Source organism: Rattus rattus, chromosome 9, assembly GCF_011064425.1.
Source record: "Rattus rattus isolate New Zealand chromosome 9, Rrattus_CSIRO_v1, whole genome shotgun sequence".
Classification (NCBI taxonomy): Eukaryota; Metazoa; Chordata; class Mammalia; order Rodentia; family Muridae; genus Rattus; species Rattus rattus.
In genome coordinates this window covers 3,495,240-3,510,514 of record NC_046162.1, presented here as the reverse complement: position 1 = coordinate 3,510,514, position 15,275 = coordinate 3,495,240, and the positions used below count along the sequence as shown (strand labels likewise).

The 15,275-nt window shown below is 45.3% G+C and overlaps 1 protein-coding gene and 1 non-coding gene across 2 annotated transcripts in view; both read left to right on the top strand.

Annotated features, from left to right (window-relative positions):
• The first annotated feature begins 331 nt into the window (after positions 1-331).
• Positions 332-437, top strand: LOC116910679. Its single transcript, XR_004389210.1, has one exon. It is a non-coding gene; the product is annotated as a small nucleolar RNA SNORA44 (small nucleolar RNA).
• A 6,764-nt stretch (positions 438-7,201) lies between these two features.
• Fam234a (family with sequence similarity 234 member A) overlaps positions 7,202-15,275 on the top strand; it is a 29,804-nt gene continuing 21,730 nt past the window's right edge. The window contains 1 exon segment of the mRNA XM_032912640.1: positions 7,202-7,388. The gene's annotated coding sequence lies outside the window, so the exon portion shown is untranslated.

Sequence of the window (15,275 nt, the reverse complement as noted above, 5' to 3'; positions counted from 1 at the left end):
ATGATGGTAGACTTTCGTGACAAAGCTGCTTGCTCTATATAAATTGTAAAATGTCCTACCATGAGACTAGACAGTTTTGAGGATCTAGCCCATGTGTTTATTAAATAGTTCTCCTTTCTCTCTGAACGCTTATGTGCTCTCCATGTTGGTCGGAGTTCGCACTTCACACAGAATCATAATAGTACAATATCATTTTTTAATATACTACATGGAACTGGAGTTAGAAATGTTTGGGATCTGCCATGTAGGTGTTCGGAACCAAACCAAATCAAGAACAGTACATGTTCTTAACCTCCAAGCTATTTCTCTAATCTACAACTAACTTTCTTTTTAAAGAGTTTCCTTAGCCATGGGATCTCCAACTGCATGCCAGAGTAACGGAGAGACTTTGACAGCCCAGGTCATCACAGCAGTTGCCACTCAGCTCTCCTATATGTTTTTCCACTGGAGTTAGGAGCTGTCTGTCCTTCTGCTGTCCTGTGGTATTCACAACAAACTTTCCTTCTGCAGCGTGCACTTGGGCAGTTCTTGGAAGAGTCTGAGGAGACAGCCTGTCAGCTTCTGCTCATTAAGCTAAGGACCATGTGACCAGTGTGGCGGCCATCATGTGATTTGGTCTGCATTATTTGTTGGAAAAATGCCACAAGAAGAGCACACTGGGATTTGAAGTTTCTGGCTAATACTTAGCCGGGTAGCCTTTTGTGGCCTGCAGATCTTTAAGGCCAGATTGGTCTACAAAGAGAAACAGCATTTTGGAAAAGTGAAATACCTTTGTAACCTAACATGCAATTGGTTCAATAAAGACTTTTGAAATTTAAAAAAAAAAAGTTTCCTTGGCTCCACCCACTCGCTATTGAGGGCTGACACACATAGCTTTATTATGGCATTGATATGTTTTCTCCTTCTTTTTTTTTTTTTTAAAGGTTTATTTATTTCATGAGTACACTGTCGCTGTCTTCAGACACAACAGAAGAGGGCATCAGATCCCATTACAGATGGTTGTGAGCCACCATGCGGTTGCTGGGAATTGAATTCAGGACCTCTGGAAGAGCAGTCAGTGCTCTTAACCACTGAGCCATCTCTCCAGCCCTGTTTTCTCCTTCTTGTCTCCCGATGAATTTTTTTTTTCTCCATTGACCTGGCCATTGTGCTCTGGTCCATCAATACAGATGTCTCAGTCTAATCTTAAACTGTGAGGAAGAGGCGATTGTTGTTTTAAAATCTCAATTGCTTTATTTTGCTCGTGGAGGCGCGGGAGTCCGATTCCCAGGTGAAAGCCTGCTAGCTCATGGAGGCAGAGAAAACACCAAGCTGACCTTCCCTCACAGCCAATGCCCCAGAAACAGTGCCCCCACCTCCTTTTCAAACCACACTCCTCAAACTGAATAATGCCTCCCTTCTACTTCCTGTGTATGCACATCTGTCTGTCTTCCTGATTCCCTTTTACTCTCCATGGTTACTTCCTAAAAGAATAATCATACATTCGCTTCCTGCCAACTGGTTGCTTGCCCCTCCTCTTGACCTATGGTTGACTTTATTTGATCCTGTTTAAAGTATTCAAGCTAAAAGCTCTTGGATTAAAGGTGTGTGCTAAGCCACAACACAACTAAAAACAGGTTTTCCCAGTAAATGACAGAATCCTGGGGTTCACAGCACGATCAAAGTGTTTCTAGTTGTGGTGTGGTTCAGCCCTTAATTAAACACTTTAGACACAGGCGAAGACAGAAGAAGCCACAGAAAGAGAAGGAGTCGGAAGATTAGAACAAACTGCCAAAGTGTTAGTATGAGGCCAAGCACAGCAATTGGCCAAGCACAGCAATTCAGGAGAGTCCAAGAGAAGACAGATTGAATTAGTTATTCCAGAGAGACATTGGAGCCAGAACAGCTGAACTGAACCAGCCATCCAGAGCTCAGAAAAAGCCAGGAAGTGATGAATTTCTTCAGCAGTAAGTCTCAGAGGCTAAAACCATTCTAGGCCTAAATTAGATTGTACGGAGGCTAGAAGCTTCCAGGACTAGGCCTAGCTTAGCAGATGAAGGCAGTAAACCTTTGAGAGGACAATCACATCAGGAGAATAAAACATACTTATACAAGATGATGATGGAAATTGGAATTTCCAGGAAAGGCCCACACTCGTTGTAAAGATTCTATAAGGCCAATTAACTGATTATAACTGTATGAAGGGAAAAAAGAAGGGTCCGAGGAGGTGGCTCATTTAATAGTGCTTGCCTTGCTGGAGAGATGGCCCAGTGGTTAAGAGCACTGACTGCTCCTCCAGAGGTCCTGAATTCAATTCCCAGCAACCACATGGTGACTCACAACCATCTTGTAATGGGATCCGATGCCCTCTACTGGTGTGTCTGAAGACAGTAATGGTGTACTCACATACATAATAAAATAAATGGGTTTGCCCTCAAAAATAGTGGTTGCCTAGTGTGCCTAGTGTGCCCTGGGTTCTATACCCAGCACAACACAAAACCAGACACGGTGCTGTTCACATGTTATCAAAGCAATTGGAAGATAGAGGCAGGAGGATTAAAATCTCAGATTCATCATCAACTACGTGAGTTCAAAGCCAGCATGACTCCTTGTCTAAAATGATTTTTATTTTATTGTATTTATGTGAGTACACTGTAGCTCTCTTCAGCCACACCAGAAGAGGGCATCAGATCCCATTACAGATGGCTGTGGGCCACCATGTGGTTGCTGGGAATTGAGCTCAGGACCTCTGGAAGAACAGTCAGTGCTCTTAACCACTGAGCCATCCCACCAGCCCCATGACTCCTTGTCTAAAGGAAAAGGAAAGAAGGAGAGAAGGGAAAGGGGAGAAAGAGCTTCCCGAATGTGGAGTGTTAGAATGTTGCTGGTCTAGAACCAAATTATCATGAGCTTTCTTTAATCCTTGTAGTACCATTTATTGTCTACTCTGAGTTTGACCTATAGGTGGTTCTCTGTGACTGAGGCCAGCCTGGCTTACAAAGGGGGTTACAGGCTACCTAGGGCCACAAGCCAACCAGGGCTACATAGTGAACCCTGTGTGTGTGTGTGTGTGTGTGTGTGTGTGTGTGTGTGTGTGTGTGTGTCTCAATTTATGGCTCCCCTTCCCACCTATAATAGCTTCATGAGCCAGGTATAGTAGCCCATGACTTTAATCCCAGCATTCAGGATGCAGAGGCAGGCAGATCTCAGAATTCAAGGCAGCCTGGTATACAGAGTGAGTTCCAGGACAGACAAAACACAGAGACCCCTTCTCAAAAGGAAAAATTAAAATTAAAAATTCATGAAGCCTTTCCCAAGTTAGGAAATAGTATTCAGAGGCATGGTGGTTTGAAGGAAAATGACCCCTCCCCAACCCCAATAAACTCATAGGGATTGGCGCTATTAAAAGGTGTGGCCTCGGGGGTTGGGGATTTAGCTCAGTGGTAGGGCGCTTGCCTAGCATGCGCAAGGCCCTGGGTTGGTCCCCAGCTCCAAAAAAAAAAAAAAAAAAAAAAAAAGTGTGGCCTCGTTGGAAGAAGTGCTTCACTGTGGGTGGGCTTTGAGTTCTCAGATGCTCATGCCCAGCCAGTGCTCTCTCTTCCTGCTGTCTGCGAATTCAGATGTAGAAGCCTTTGCTATCTCCCTACCACCACATCCGACTGTGTGCCTCTATGCTTTCTACCATGATAATAATGGACTAAACTTCTGAACTGTAAGCCAGCCCCAATTATGTGTTTTCCACTTATGAGTTGCCATGGTCATGGTGTCTCTTCACAACAACAGAACCCTAAATAAGACAAGGGACAAACTGATTCTTTGTTTCTGTGTCATCTCTTATCCCCTTCTAGGCAAGAACTATGTATGCCTTTGTGCTGGCAAACTGCTGGTCAGTTTAAAAACCAAGCAAAAGGCTGAAGAGAGAGCTTTGTGGTTAAGAGAGCATAGTGTTCTTGCAGAGGACCAGAGTTTGGTGCCTGTCACCCATAGCTAGAAGATCACAACTGTCTGTAACCTTAGCTCCAGGAAATTTAACACCTTCCTCTGGCCTTTTGAGGCACCTGCAGTCAAATACCTATACTCTCCCTTGACATACACCTCAAAATACTTTTAAGTAAAAACCAAATGAAGAGGGCTGGAGGGCTAGAGAGATGGCTCAGCGGTTAAGAACACTGACTGCTCTTCCAGAGGTCCTGAGTTCAATTCCCAGCAACCACATGGTGGCTCACAACCATCTGTAATGGGGATCCGATGCCTTCTTCTGGTGTCTGAAGACAACGACAATGTACTCACATATATACGATAAATAATCTTTTAAGAAAAAGAAGAAAGGGGGGTTGGGGATTTAGCTCAGTGGTAGAGCGCTTGCCTAGCAAGCACAAGGCTCTGGGTTCGGTCTCCAGCTCCGAAAAAAAGAAAAGAAAAAAAAAAAAAAGAAAGAAAAAACAAAAGAAGTTGACAAATTTTAGCAACAAGATAGTTAGGAACAATGGTACTTAGGTACACACTGCAGTAAGCACTAAGCAGTTGTTTTTGCTAAAATGTATTTACTCCTCAGTCAGGCCCATAGAGTAAATAAAAGTAGTAGAAGAAGCCGGGCGGTGCTGTGGAGCATCTTTAATTCCAGCACTCAGGAGGCAGAAGCAGGTGGATTTGTGAGTTCAAGGCCAGCCTGGTCTGCCAAGTGAGTTTCATAGCACCTAGGACTACATAGAAACCCGATTTTAAAAAAAAAAAAAAAAAAAAAAAAAAAAGGACTAGTATTTCTGCCTTCATTTCTGTCTGTCTGTCTCCTTTACTTTAACTTACAGCAAGTATTAATGATTATCCTCGACCTTTCTGCTCCAACAAATCTCCAGAGGAAGACAGCCCTCCCCACAATTATCCACGGTAATGAGACTGCGCCATCGGCAAATTAACAATTTAAAGTGTACTGAGGGTCAGGGATATAGCTCAGTGAGAGGAGTGTTTGCCTAGCATACACACTGGGCCATGAGTTAAGCTCCCAGGACCAACCTTCCCAACTTTCAAATCACTAAGTGTCGTGTTGCAGACCTATAAGCCCAGCAAATGAGAGAGGCAGGAAAACCAGGAGTTCAAGGCCAGCCTTAAATACATAAAAAAATGTGGGGTTGGGGATTTAGCTCAGTGGTACAGCGCTTGCCTAGGAAGCGCAAGGCCCTGGGTTCGGTCCCCAGCTCCGAAAAAAAGAACAAAAAAAAAAAAAAAAGAGAAAAAAATGTAAGCCTGACCTGGTCTAAATGAGAACCTCACCTTTAAAAAAAAGGCTAGGATTATACCTAAATTGGTATAATTACCGACCAGCCACAAAACTCTGTTAGATTTACAGTACTGCATACAATCAGTGTAATGGCACATGATGTAGAAACTTCTAGTTCTTTATTTTGTGTGACTACACTGTCACTGTCTTCAGACACACCAGAAGAGGGCATTGAATCCCATTACAGGTGGTTGTGAGCCACCATGTGGTTGCTGGGAATTGAACTAGGGGATTCTGGAAGAGCAGTCAGTGCTCTTAACTGCTAAGCCATCTCTCCAGCCCAGTAAAAGGATTCTTGATGAAGGAATGTAAATAAGACCCCACAGACAGTGGGAGAGGAGCACTGAGCTTTGGTTTGGTTTGCTCTGCCTCAATATTCTTTGCTAAAGACAGGCATGTGTTTGCCTTAAATAGCATTGTTGAGCTCGCCTCATGGTAACATTGCCATTGTGAGAAACTCGCCAAGGAACTTCTTGTGAGATCCCTTTGGCAGCTTGCCACTTCTGCGGCCGGGCTTCAGGCCAGTCAGTGAGCCTAGCAGTTTCTTCAGGATTGAACTACAGTTGCCTGGTGACTGCTTGCTGAAAGGACTGGACTGTAGCTCCTGGTTCGTGCCTGGGGTTTGCCTGCTTCGAGGACTGGTCTGCAGCTGCTGAATTGTACTTGGTGTTCGCTACAGGACTGAACTGCTGCCCAAGAAGATGGAGCTTGCTCTCAAAAAACTATTGCTGAACTGGTCCATTTCCCCCATATCCTAATAACTTTTCTCTTCCACTACCTTTGCTGGGTGGTGGGCTAGAGGAGAGAGGAGAGGTTGAACCCTTATTAAGAGTAGGATGTGGGGGGCTGGAGAGATGGCTCAGCGGTTAAGAGCACCCGACTACTCTTCCAGAGGTCCTGAGTTCAATTCCCAGCAACCACATGGTGGCTCACAACCATCTGTAAAGAGATCTGATGCCCTCTTCTGGTGTATCTGAAGACAGCTACAGTGTACTTATATATAATAAATGAATAAATCTTTATTAAAAAAAAGAGTAGGATGTGGGCTAGAGTGATGGCTCAGAGGTTAAGAGCACTGACTGCTCTCCCAGAGGTCCTGAGTTCAAATCCCAGCAACCACATGGTGGCTCACCACCATCTGTAATGAGATTCGATGCCCTCTTCTGGTGTGCCTGAAGACAGCTACAGTATATATATGTAAATAAATTTTTTTAAAGTAAGATGCAAAAAATTTTATGGCTACAAGCACATGCCTATAATCACTGTGATCAGTAGATATAGTTCAGAAAGTAAGGATTTTGAACTCGAGACCAGCCTAAACTACATCAAATCCTGTCTCGAAAACAGTAAAGGTCCCGTGAGATGACTCAGTGGGTAAAAGTCCTTGTCAAGCAATTGTGCAAGCCTGTAATCCTAAGTTCGATCCCAAGGACCTACATAGAGGCAAAAGGAGAGAATCAACTCTACAAAATTGTCCTCTTACCTTCACTCTCTGTCTTAGTGTATGTCTGTGTGTGCCTGCGTTTGCATCGAGGAAAGAAAATACCATGGCCAGTACCTGCTCAGAACAAATACACAACCTAGAAAAAAGCCTCAGTGAGGTTCTCCTGCAGGTCAGGTGACCTCACCTTCAACCATGGTTTCTGGAGGTTAGTATCGCAACTCGAGGCCTAAGCCATCACAGCATTATCATGCTAAAATGCTTCTGCACAGATAGTCTCTGCTGGAAAGGGGCAAAACAAGACCCAGAGGCCGCGTTGCTAAGCAATCACTCAGACAGCAGAAGGGAATCGCTCTGGTACACCTCTTCCGCTGACAGGAAGTGACGCACAGTCCACTTGGGCAGAACTGGGGGGGGGCGCAGCCTCTCTGGGGCGGGGCCTGCTACGGGGCGGGCCTCTTGGGTGGGCCCTGTGGGGGCGTGGCACGCTGCCCTCGGGGCCGGGGCGGGCCAGGGCGCGCCGGGGAGGGGCGCTGCTGTCCCGTGTAGTCTGTGCTCCTGTTCAACCGCTGTCCTCCCCGGAACCTTGGGAATGTGGATCCCAGACTCCAGGGACCGCAGTTGAGCCAGTCTCGGCAGTCCTGTACCACTTGCTGAAGAACAGGATCTCGTGGACGCGTCCGAGAGCAGGTCAGGATCGGACGAGGTAACTCTCAACGCGCGTGCTAGTTCGGGCCAAAGCGGTCTGCGTCCTATCGCCATGCGCTAGTGGGGGCCTGGAGCGGGTCCCGCCTCCCGGAATGAGGCGCACAGCTAAGGTCGGCCCCGGTTGCGCTCCCAGAGTAGCAAGAGCACGGGGCCTGGCACCTTCAAGCCTGAGGAACTCGGCCAAACAAATCTGAGCTCCGTCGTGTACTGTTCCCTGGAGGGCGCTGTAGTGACCCGGAGCGACAGGGGTTGACCTATCCTCCGGACCCTTTGCTCCGGAGGACTTGTGTTAAATCTCTTGCAGTTCCTTAAATCCTAATGCTCTTTGGGCACGATATGTTTGGTATCAGTGAGAATCAGTTCATGTTCTTCAAGTTAAGAGCCAAGCAGTGAGGTAGGTGGTCAGGAGGGGTGATGGCAATGTATTCCATCCTCACAGTTCTTTCAGCTGTTCTTTTAATGCGGCCGCCTCCTCCCGCTGCTGCCTTGAACTGGAAGCAATCTTCCTGCCTCAGTCTCTGAAATGGGGGACTTGCAGGTGCTAGTCATTACCCTGAGCTGCCCGTTGTTTCATCTGCATTGGCGTTTTTTCTTACTCCTTCCATTGCCTCCCTGTGTTGCTTCATAACAAACACGAAGTGTATTGGTTTAAAACAATCTTTATCCTAGGCGTGGTGCAATCCCTGAAGTTGAGGCTGAGACATGAATTCTGAGTTTGAAATCAGCCTGGGCTACACATATTGTGTCTCCAAATAAACGCAAGAAATAAAACAACCTTTATTAGTCAACACTTTCAGTGGGTAGGGAATCAGATATAGTCTACCTAGGTGTTGATGGTCCATTATTTCTCTCCAGTTTGGGGGATCCAAATCCAAGATAGTGGACTCAAAAAGACCAGTGGCAGGAGTCCTCGTTGTCTCTTGTTTTCTGTTGGTGACTGTCTTTCCTCATAAGGAGTTATCTGTAAGGGAAGTGGGGAGATAGAAACCACTGTTCTTTGACCCAGCTTGGGAAATCTAACACTCCCTTCCACAATCCGTATTACTAGGTATAAAGGAAGTATATGCAGCAGAGCTTATGAAGTGTGTTCATGCATTCAAGTGTGAGTGCAGGTATACATGTGTCAGAGAAGACAACTTGGGGCTCTCCCTCCTCTATATGGGGTCCAGAGAATCCTCTTTTTTTTTTTTTTTTTTTTTTTCTTTTTTTCGGGGCTGGGGATCGAACCCACGGCCTTGCGCTTCCTAGGCAAGCGCTCTACCACTGAGCTAAATCCCCAACCCCCCAGAGAATCCTCTTGTCATGAGTCCTCCAGTGCTGGAATTGTGTGTCACCATTCCAGAACCCTACTGACTGACCGAGCACCCCAGCTCCCGAACTCTCTTTCAGGAATGGAGTTTTTTGAGGCAAAGTTTTGCTTTTATCTCTGGCTAGCCTGGAGCTCATGATATAGACCAGGCTGGCCTCAAACCAGAGGTGAGCCTCTTTGCTCTGTCAAGTATTATTGGGGGTCTCAGAAATGTGCTACCAAGTCCAGCTTGTGAATTGTTACTGTTTTCAGAATTATTTTATTTTATTTTATTTTTTCTGGGGCTGAGGACCGAACCCAGGACTTTGTGCTTCCTAGGTAAGCGCTCTACCACTGAGCCAAATCCCCAACCCCAGAATTATTTTATGTGTGTAACTGTTTTGCTTGTAAGTATGTATGTGTATGTGTGTGTGTGTATGTATGTATGTATGTGCACCATGGGAATGCTTGGTGCCGGTGGAGGTCAGAAAAGGGTGTTGGATCCTCCAGACCTGGAGTTACAGATGGTTTTATGAACCACCATGTGAGTGCTGGGGAGTCACGGCCAGTGCTCTGAACCAACTCTCCTGCCCCTTGTGATTTTATTTTAAAATCCTGCTATTGACCGTACCTGTGGGCAGAGGTGCTTACTCTTTCTAATTACAGCTGACGTCTTCCACCGAACACTCACATGAGCTTTAATTGCTGTGAGAATGGCTGGTCGGTTGGTCTTGGTATGGGGCTTTCCCAGGGAAGGGAAGCATTCAGCACCCAGGGATGATGCTGAGCCCTTGGAAGAGCCGACCTCCCTGTAGAAAATGGAGCTAGTCTTACAGAGAAATACGTGGTCATAGGAGTAGAATGAAGGCATAGGTGCTGTCACATCTAACTGACGTTCTGAATTTACAATTGGCATTTAAAGTCCCAATCCTGCGAGATTTCTTTAGTGAACATAACATGTTAGTAAGTCATGTGTGTTTTATAGGCACACGTGCTAATAAATAACTCTCCCAAGAGAGGCCGATGATCATATTAAGAACATTTATTCAGTGCGTACTTTAAGTCTATTTTCTGCCAGCTACTATTCTGCCTTGTCCTTGGGTGGGACTAGGATGGGGGGTGGGGAAGCAAGGACAAGTGTGTGTTCTTAATTTCTGGAAATATCTGTGGAAAGCGATGTGAGAGGCGCCCTACACCACAGTGCTGTAAATCATCATGGGAAAGTGTCCCAGTAGATTCTGGGCACATCAGGGTTTTGCAGATAGAGTAGGAGCAGAGGGGTAAGGGCAGATGAAGGGACAGGTGCAGAGCCGCAGTATGATGGGAACCAACAGTGGGTATGATACAGGGGGAGGATGACACTGGACAGACAGACAGACAGGAACCAGGGATGGAAAGACCTGGAGTTATCCAAGGTGTTGACTTTGTTCCAAAGTGGCGATGAGTCATTCTGGAATTGTAGCAGGAGTAACATGACCAGCAGATATTTTGGGAACATTAGAGAAAGCTCTGGGATTCACTGTGAGAGGTTTTAAAATATAACCTATGTGGTCTCCGGGAGGCGGACCCAGGGCTGCTCAGACAGCTCAGCAGGTGCATGCACCTGCTACCAAGCCTGGTGAGCCGACTTTGAACCCTAGATCCCACTCGGCATGAGGAGAGGGCCAACTCCTGCACGTTGTTCTGACTTCATATGTGCTCTGTCTGTGGCATGCGTGTGCCCACACACACACACACACACATATTAAGGAGAACGAAACAAAGAAGGAGGAGCCAGACTGACAGGTTAGAAGCTACAGGGCTTATTAAGCATTCCAAAATTTATCATGGATCTCACCCAAAATTGATCTTGAAACCCATATGCTTGATGTGATGTGCTCCCAATCTCCTTTGTAAACTCCTTCTAGGAACTTAGGTTGTCACGATATAACACACACGGAAAATGCTGACTCTTAGCTAAATAACCAGAAAATCGATGCCGACAGTTGGGGGTGAGTCATCTCTGAAGTGGAGTATATTTTAGGGTGTTCTTAGGTTGAGCATGCTGGAGAAGCATGCTAGCTCATAGGTTACCTGTTCACCTCAGTCGGTCTTGGTAGTTGATTCACAGAGCTGTTGCTCTCTGCTTTTGTGAATGTATAGATATGTGCATTATAAACATTTTTTAAGATGATATGGTGTACAGGTGAGGTGGCACCAGCCTACAGTCTTAGCATTGGGGAGGGACAGGTATGAGTTTGAGGTCGATCTCAGCTACATAGCAAGTTGAAGGCCGGCCTGGGTTATGAGACCCCTGTGTAAAAAAACAAACAAAAAACAGGAAACAAACAACAAAAAATTATAAATAAATCTATGTGAAACATAAAGCAAATTAATGCAAAATTAGAGTTATAATTTATCTTAATATGCCCCCTACTAAATACAGGAATGAAAAAGGAATAATACTGATTTATGGAGGAATTGCAGGAAATAAAGCTAATCTAGATTTCAGGGAAAAGTTTATTCCTTGGGCTAATCTGTAAGGCTTATCTGAGGCCATTTTTCTTCTGAGCATCAGGCCTGTATGTGCTGGGAACCTTTTTGTCTCAGCAGGGAACCATGACCTTAAAATTCGTTTCCCTTTGAGAAATGGCTGAGGCTCTGTCCTTTGAGACTGCGCTTTGTGGAGGGAGTCAGTGGTGGTTCCCTGTAAACAACTGAACACTAACTATCTTTGTCTCATATCTGCTTGGCTCAGCTGGAAAGCCGGGTGCCGCCTGGCTGGGTTTTTGTGGGTGTCTCTCTCAAGTATCTCCTGTTGGAATGCAGTTGGAATACAGGGAGCAGTCCTGGAGGTGGCACTGGCCACACAGTGTAAAAGACATTCTTTGTTCTTTCCTTTGCTGGTTTTGGTTTTCAAGGCAGGGTTTCTGTCACCTTGGCTATTCTGGACCTGAGTTTGAGGCCAGCCTGGAATTCAGAGATCCACCTGCCTCCCAGCTGCTGGGATTAAAGGTGTGTGTGACCATACCCAGCTTGTTCTTATTTTGTTTTGTTTCTTTTTTTTTTTTTTAATTTGTTTTTTCCAGATAGGATTTCTGTTTTTAACAGTCCAGGCTATCCTGGCACTTGTTTTGTTGCCCTGTCTGCCTCTCTGGCCTTAAACACCCAGATCTCAGCCTGCTTCTGCCTCCTGAGTTCTGGGAATCAAGGTATGTGTGTACCACCATGCCTAGCCTTGACCTTGTTTTTTGTTGTTTTTTTTTTTTTAAGATTTATTTATTTTATCCTTATGTGAGTACACTGTATTTGGTCTTCAGACATTTCAGAAGAGAACATCCCATTACAGATGGTTGTGAGCCACCATGTGGTTGCTGGGAATTGAACTCAGGACCTCAGGAAGAGCAGTCAGTGCTCTTAACCACCGAGCAATCCCTCCAGCCCTTGATCTTTTTTAAGACCAGATCTTGCTATATATAGCCCAGGCTGAATTTCAGCTCCATATGATTGTGTGTGTGTGTGTGTGTGTGTGTGTGTGTGTGTGTGTGTGTGTGTGTGTGTGTGTGTGTGTGTTGGGGTCTTTCAGTTACCAATGTGTGCCATCATGCCCAGATGGTAAATACATTTTTTTTAATAATAATTGTCTTTTTTTTTAAGATTTATTCATTTATTATATTTAAGTACACTGTAGCTGTCTTCAGACACACCAGAAGAGGGAATCAGATCTCTTTACAGATGGTTGTGAGCCACCATGTGGTTGCTGGGATTGAACTCAGGACCTCTGGAAGAGCAGTCAGTGCTCTTAACCGCTGAGCCACCTCTCCAGCCCGGTAAATACATTTTTTAATTACCTGTGTGTATACTGTTAGGCTCTAGAACAAGGAGACTGAATTATCTTGCTCATCTTTGTGTCCAGACTTACTCCTTATCGTCTTGTGCCCACCATGGTTCCAATGATATTTGTGTGGCCTGTGGGACGCCATAGATGTCTTTCTTCCATTAAACAGCTGCTGATCTGGCAGAAGATGAGTATGCATGGAAGGCTTTGAGTGGGAGGCATGTCACAGTAATAGAATGCTGGCCTAGCACGTGCAAGGCCCTGAGTGGCATGCGTGCGTGCGCCCTCTTGCTCGCTCGCTCTCCCTTTCCTCCTTCCCTCCCTCCCTCCCTCTCATTTTAAAAGAAATATACTAGGTATATTTCTGGGGTAGCATGAGGTTAACCATGGTCAGTAGAGTCAAACTAAACTTTTCTAAGACTTGATGCTTAAGATGAGACTTGAATGAAATGGAGGGGTATATGATCCAGGCTCTGTGTGCCCATGTAGGAGTGCATGTGAGAGCGCAAGAGAAAGAGCATGTGAGATTATGTGAGATCATGTGTGTCTGTGTGAGAGGGCATGTGTGAGTTTGTGTATGTGTGTGCCCGTGTGTATGTATGTGTGTTTGTATGTGTATGTGTGTGCCCGTGTGTATGTGTGTGTGTTTGTATGTGTATATGTGTGCCCGTGTGTATGTTTGTATGTGTATATGTGTTCTCGTGTGTCCGTGTGTCCCTTTACTTTAAGATATCAGTACAATTACCATTACCATTTGTTCTGTCTGGCATGGGTTTTCAAACCCTCTATAAATGTGAAGCAAACAGACTCTCTTACTCTCAGCAACTTAGAGTAGAGCACTTGGGGAAGGGGAAGCATATTTTATTTCTCTCCTGCACCTCCCACGTTATGAGCTGAAGGAGCTGTTGCACAATTTTATTGTTCTGCCCCACAATCAACCTTTTTACCCAGGTCATGATCGCCTGTGTGCATGGACAGGCGTGGCAGGGACTTGCCTGGAAGAGTGCACAGTTTCCTGATAGTCCATGGTGCCAGGGTGTAATTGGCTTCAAAAGCCATCATAGCAACGGCCTTGCCTCAGAGTGATCCTGGTTTGTTTGCCCACTTATGTGATACATAGCATAGGGTTGGAATGTTGCTTATTAGATGGTTATCTGACGTGAAGTAAACACTGGTTTCAATCCCCAACTCCTAGTACTTCAACGTGTGTGTGTGTGTGTGTGTGTGTGTGTATGTTTATACTTGTTCTTGAGTGTGCATTGGGAGGCCAAATGGACATCAGGTATCTTTCTCAGTTCTTCTCTACTGTATTTTTTTATATTTCCTTATTTTATACACATGAGTGCTTTTTCTGTGAGTATGTTTCTTCACCACATGAGTTCCTAGTGTCTGTGGAGGTAAGAAGACAGTGTTGGATCCCTCGGAACTGGACTTCGAGGTGGTTGTGAGTCGTCATGCATGTGCTAGGAATGGAACCTGAGTCCTCTGGAAGAGCATCGGCCAGTGCTCTTAACGGTCGAGCCATCTCTGCAGCCCTGACAATAAATTGCTAAGAAATGTATTTTAAAACAATTTTTTGTTTACGTGTAATTGTAGCACTTATTGAAGTGGAGGCAAATTGGCATCCTAGTGCCAAATGTGCTTCTTTATTTTTACCTGTGAAATTAAAATTAGGCCGAGGTCACATTCCTTCAATCGCAGAGCCTGGGAAGCAGAGGCAGGTGCCTCTCTGTGACCTCAAGGCCAACTTGCACTACTTAATGAGTTGGAGGCCAGCCAGGGATGCACAGTGAGACCCTGTCTCAAAAGTAAATAAATATTTAAAAAATTTAAAATAAAGATCAAGATGTAGTAGAACACATCTTTAATCCCAGCACTCAGGAGGCAGGCTGATCCCCGTGAGTTTGAGGCCAGCCTGGTCTACATAGTGAATTGCGGGACAGTCAGGGTTATGAATAGACTCTGTCTCAATAAAGTTAGTTTGAATATGTGATACTGCGAGACAGGGGTCTTCAGAGCTTGCTGGGCTCCATGACAACTTTGATTTTGTAAATGCTGTATTTGTACTGTATTGTAAATGTAAATTTTGTATTTGTATAAATGCATAATAAAAAAATGCCTGATGGAGACATGCTCAGAGGTTGAGAGCAGGAACTGCTCTTCCAGAGGACCTGAGTTCAATTCCCAGCAACCAAGCGGTGGCTCACAACCCTCCGTAATGGGATCCGGTGCCCTCTCTGGCCTGCAGCATAAATGCAGGCAGATACTACATACTAAATAAATAAAATAAATGCCAGAAGTTCTGAGCCATCTAGGAAACTGTAGAAACTTAGTCCTAATGTAAAGCTGGGATTCTTTGGGAGTTGTTTGTTTTGTTTTTAATTTAAGATCCCATGTAGCTCTGGCTAGCCCTGAACTTGCTATGTAGCCAAGGCTGATCCCGATCCTTAGGCCTTCGGCCCTATCTCCCATGTGCTGGGTTTATAAGTGTTTACCACTATGTCTGGTCTTGTTTTCCTAATAACCAAATGTCCAGACTCTAGTTGTTAGTATAGACTCTGCAGCGGCTTAGGGACAGTACCTGGCTCAGTTTCATCGAGCTGGAATCCATACCAGGTTTTCTTGGCAGCCATGCCTTGGGAGGCTTTGTCTGGTCGGTCCTCCAGGTATTATTACTGACCACAGCAAAGGAAAACACGAATACCTCTGTGGCAGTGAAGGACACATCTCTGCGCCACTCTCAGTGCTGTTTGCAAAGCCGAGT